General features: G+C 39.2%; 1 pseudogene; it reads right to left on the reverse strand.

Annotated features, from left to right (window-relative positions):
- Positions 1 to 274: 274 nt before the first annotated feature.
- Positions 275 to 5,306, reverse strand: LOC129071100 (tigger transposable element-derived protein 1-like; annotated as a pseudogene).
- Positions 5,307 to 5,775: the final 469 nt, after the last annotated feature.

The raw sequence follows: 5,775 nt of genomic DNA on the forward strand, positions 1-5,775 counted from the left end.
GATTGGCGGCTGCTGGTGGGGGGAAGATTTTAGGGGGCCGGGTGAAAAAGGTGAAGGGATTAAGAAAAAAAAGTATAGATACAAACAGCAGTATGATGATTACCAAAGGAAAAGTGGAGTGGGGAAGATAGAAGAGTGTAAAGAAGGGATAAATGGTGACAGAAGGAGACTTGACTTTGGTGGCGATTGGACAATACAATATACAGATGATATACTATAGAACTATACCCCTGAGACCTATATAATTGTATTAACGAATGCCCCCCAAGTACATTCAATGACTAAATGAGTCTTCAGTGAGTCATAATCTTTTTGAGGGTGGAGGGTGTTGTCTCAGTGTTGGTGGCTGGTGACTGACCAAGATGATGTGTGCTGAAGTTTGAGGTGGCTGTGGTAATTTTGTAAAATAGGATAACAATAACGTTTGCCATATCAATGGTTTCTCTGTAGCATGTAATGCTGTTTGATAGCATTTTACTCACAGTAGAAAGAACATCTCTCAAAATCAGATTAAGTTCTCTCAAACTCTGCCACTATTCTAACAACTAAGTTTTTGTAATATTCAAAATCTTTTGTTGTCACTTCAATAGTGTACATAACATCTTCACTGGGAGTACATTCCATCTCAGAAAACCACTTTCTGTGTTCATCCATAAGAAGTAACTCCCCATCCATTACAGGTTTATCATGAGATTGCAGAAATTCAGTCACATCTTCAGGCTCCAATTCGAAATCTAGTTCTTTTGCTCTTTCTACCACATCAGCAGTTACTTCCTCCACTGAAGGATTGAACCCCTCAAAGTCAATCATGAGGGTTGGAATCAACTTCTTTCAAACTCTTGTTAATGTTGATGTTTTGACCTCTTCCCATGAATCATGAATGTTATTAATGGCATCTAGAATGGTGAATTCTTTCCAGAATATTTCCAATATACCATGCTCAGAGCCATTGGAGGAAGTACCATCTATGCCAGCCAAAGTCCTGCAAAATGTATTTCTTAACTAATAAGATGTGAAAGTCAAAGTTAGTTCTCGATCTATGGGCTGCAGAAGGGATGTTTTGTTGGCAGGCGTGAAAACAACATTCATCTCATTGTGCATCTCCATTAGAGCTCTTGCGTGACCAAAAACATTTTCAGTGAACAGTAATATTTTGAAAGATACCTTTTTTTCCTAATCAGTAGGTCTCAACAGTAAGCTTAAAATATTCAATAAACCATATTGTAAAGAGATGTGCTGTTATCCAGGCTTTGTTTTTAGAGCACAGGCAGAGTAGATTTAGCATAGTTCTGAAGGGCCCTAGGATTTTCAGATGGTAAATGAGCACTGGCTTCAACTTCAAGGCACCAGCTGCATTAGCCACTAGCAAGAGAGTAAGCCTGTCCTTTGAAACTTTGAAGCCAGGCACTGGCTTCTCCTCTCCAGCTATGAAAGTCCTAGATGGCAGCTTCTTCCATTAGAAGGAAGACTGTTTTGTCTGCTTTGCAAATCTGTTGTTTAGAGTAGCCACCTTCATTTATGGTCTTAGCTAGATCTAGATAACTTGCTGCAGCTTCTACATCAGCACTTGCTGCTCACCTTGCACTTTTATGTTATGGAAACTGGTTCTTTCATTAAACCTCATGAATCAACCTCTGCTAGATTCAAACTGTCCTTCCTCCTCTCTCTCAGCCTTCACAGAATTGAAGAGAGTTAGGGCCTTGCTCTTGATGAGGCTTTGGCTTAAGGGAATGTTGTGGCTGGTTTGACCTATCAAGATAAAAATGGGGACAACTGTAACTGAACAATAAAAAAAATATATAAAATAGATTACTAATCTGCATATCAGCAATAAGGCTCTTTTGCTTTCCTATCACTGGAGTGTGTTTACTGGCATGACATTATCAACTTCCTTAAAGAACATTCCTTTGTGTTTACAACTTGGCTGACAGGTGCAAGAAGCCTAGAATTTGGCCTGTCTTGACTTTCAGCATGCCTTCATCACTAAGCTTAATTTCTAGGTTTTGATTTAAGTGAGAGATGTGTGACTCTTTGTTTCACTTGAACACTTAGAGACCACTGTAGTGTGATTAATTGGGCTAATTTTAATATTGTTGTGTCTCAGAGAATAAGGAGGCTTGAGAAGAGGAGAGAGATGGGTAGGACCAGTTGGTGGAGCAGTCAAAACACACAAAACATTTTATTAAGTTTGTTATCTTATGTGGATGTGGTTCATGGTTCCCAAAACAATTACAATAGTAACATCAAAGATCACCAATCACAGATCACCATAACAAAGATAGTAATAATGAAAAAGTTTGAAACATTGCAATAATTACCAAAATGTGACACAGATACATGAAGAGAACAAATCCTGTTGAAAAAAAAAATAGCATTGAGAGACTTGTTCCATGCAGGGTTGCCACAAACCTTCAATCTGTAAAAAACAAAAAAACTCAAAACTTGCGAAGTGCAATAAAGTGAGATATGCCTGTAATCTCCTGGGTCTCTTTTCTTCTGCTAGACTTGTCCTATTTAGTTTTATTTTCAAGATCTAGTTTGGCTTGGCTACATACAGAATCATACCTTTCCATTAGCCTGTAAGATCATATTGGGATAAGGGAAGGGTACAAACCATCTAACATCTAATAGATTCCAGCTTGAAAATTATAGAAAACTCCTTATTTGGGGGGGCTTCTGAATGTGCAAAATAAGCCATTCATTGTAGCCTAATGGAAAAAATGTGGACCTTTCAATAAAGACAGTTCTGGACTTGAATCCTAGCGCTACCATTCACTAGCTAGGGGACATAAGGCCTGTCACTTCACTTTTCTTTGGGCTATTTACCATGTAAGAAATTGAGCCATTTACTTCAAAAAGTGATTTCTGAAGGTTAAATGAGATAAACATGGAGCTTTGCCTCACATAGTACCTGGCACACAGCAGATACTCAAAGCAAAGTAGTATCTTAATATCTTACATTTGTGTAACACTTCTCATTTTATTTTATTTTTTATTTTTATTTAATCTTTATTGTATTTCTTCATTGCCATTTAGTCCCCTTATACTCCTTTCCTCCCAGCCATCACCACCCTGTTGTCCGTGTCCATGAGTCCTTTTTCCTATTTGCTCAATCCCTCCACCCCTAACCTCCCCCACCACTAGCTGTCATATGTTCTCCAAGTCTGTACCCATTTTCCTTGTTAGTTCAGTGTGTTCATTAGATCCCACATATGAGTGAAATCATATGGTATTTGTCTTTCTCTGACTGGCTTATTTCACTTAGCATAATGTTCTCCAGCTCCATCCATACTCTCACAAAGGGTAAAATTTTCTTTTATATGTCCAATTAGTATTCCATTGTGTAAATGTCCCATAGTTGTTTTATCCACTCATCTACTGATGGACACTTGGGCTGCTTCCATATCTTGGTGATTGTAAATAGCACTGCAATGAACATAAGGGTGCTTATGTTCTTTTGAATTAGTATAACACTTCTCATTTTAAAAAGCCTCCTCCTATACCTTCTCTGTCTGTCTCTATTTCTCTCTCCCTCTTTCTATATATATGCATACATATATATATATATACACATGTACATATATACATATACAAATATACACACACATTACATACACACACGTTTATATTAGACATTGATGCCCTAAGAAAAGTGTTCCACTTGGCACTTTTCTTTAGGCATTAAGTGTTCACCTTGAACCTAGCCTGCTTCCAGGCTTCCTATCCTTCCAGGAGTCAGACTGTGACCTCGTAGATTCCTTTCTGGGTTTTTACTTGGCAATTTCTTTAATTCTAACAAGAGGCCATTTACTTTTTATTTCTTAGTCCAGGGCTAGTTTTCATGAGTTATTTAGAAGAAAGCCTTTGAATTGGGGTAATTTGTACTTTTGCTTAATATTTAGAGACCATGAAACTCTTAGGACATGACACTACCCAACCTGGAGGAGTATGCCTGTGAGTCTGGCCCAACTCAGATGAATGATAAGGCCATTTAAAGGAACATTGCTGTTACACTGTGTTTTTTTATTGTTCAAATACATTTGTCTCCATTTTCCCACCACCACTTTCCCCTGCCCCACCCACCCCCACCTCCTGCCCTCAATCCTTCCCCACTTTGGCTTTGCCCATGGGTCCTTTATACACGTTCCTTGACTTGACTCTTCCCCTTCTTTTCCCCTTTACCGGCCTCTTTCCTTCCCTCTCATTACTGTCAATTTCTTCTTTCTTTCAATGTTGCTGGTTATACTTTTCTTGCTTGGTTGTTTTGTTGATTAGGTTCCACTTACAGGTGAGACCATGTGGTATTTGTCTTTCACCCCCTGGCTTATTTCACTTAGCATAATGCTCTCCAGTTCCATCCATGCTGTCGTGAAGGGTAATAACTCTTTCTTTCTGCTGCATAGTACTCCATTGTGTAAATGGACCCTAGTTTTTGATCCACTCATCTATAGATGGGCACTTAGGTTGCTCCCAGGACTTGGCTATTGTAAACTGTGCTGCTGTGAACATTGGAGTGCATAGGTTCTTTTGAATTGGTGTTTTGGGATTCTTGGGGTATAATCCCAGCAGTGTTACACTGTATTTTTGAAAAACAGAGTTTTTATTTTTCAAAAACAGTATTCTAATTATAGTTTATATTAATTCCTAGTTTTGTCAACTGTTGTATCCCCAGCACTTAGAATGGAGCCTGGCACATATCAGGAACTCTATGAATATTTGTTGAAAGGATGTGATACTTAAATCACCCAAAGATGCCCTGGCTGATGTGGTTCAGTAGGTTGGAGCATCATCCCATACACTAGAAGGTTGGGGGTTTGATTCCCAGTCAGGGCACATACCTCGGTTGCGGGTTCCATCCTCAGTCAGGCGCATATGGGAGGCAACCAACTGATGTCAATGTTTCTCTTTCTCTCTCCGCCCCCTCTCTAAAATCAATAAACATATTTTTAAAAATTCCCCAAAGCCCATAGTATTCTCTGAATATAATCTAGTGGATTGGGGTGTGGAGGTAGCTGGAGCTAGTTTGGGAAAGTTATTATAACTCTAGAGTCTTCCAAGTCCTGTCTCAAGTTGCTTTTCTGAGAGCCAAGACTGGATCCCAAAAGTGTCTGATTCTCCCTGGCTCAGATCCTTAAATTTTTTCCCTAATAGTGACCAGGAATACGTATATGGTAACAGTCAATAAACTATTTTGCTAGATCAAGTGGAAAACATAAGTGTGATGGACTAATAGAACAGTTTAGTAAGAAAAAATATCCCTAGACCAAGAGTCACTTACCTTGACCATGTGACCTTGGGTAAGCCATTCTATGACTCTGGGCTTCAGTTTCCTCCTGTGTTTAATAAAGGTAAATAGCTACTCTATGTACCACACAGAGCTGTTTGGAGGATGTAAACCTGTAAAGACAATCACTGCCAAAGATTCTCTCAAAGCTCTATTCTGCCCCAAACTGTGTGTGCGATCTCACTGTGGTCCTGATGTGACCTGGAGCAATGGCTCTGTTTCTAGGCTATTTGGTGGCCTGAATGGTGGGGCTGACATTACTGCAGGGGAGAGAAGCAAATGACATTCTGAAAGCAACAAGGTTTTCTATTTTTGAATGAAAAATTCCTCTCATGAAGTGAGAGCCACTCCATATGCTCAGCCACCCGCGAGTAGCCAAAGACTTTATGCAAAAATGAATATTCCATGTTAATGTTGTGCCATCTTGCTCCCTTACAGCAAGAAGAATTTTTATCTCCTTATTATTGCTCCATGGACTTCTGCAAATATTT

The sequence above is a fragment of the Pteronotus mesoamericanus genome, unplaced genomic scaffold, assembly GCF_021234165.1.
Source record: "Pteronotus mesoamericanus isolate MK-2021 breed Mesoamerican mustached bat unplaced genomic scaffold, CSHL_Meso_final contig_256, whole genome shotgun sequence".
In the NCBI taxonomy this organism is placed as follows: Eukaryota; Metazoa; Chordata; class Mammalia; order Chiroptera; family Mormoopidae; genus Pteronotus; species Pteronotus mesoamericanus.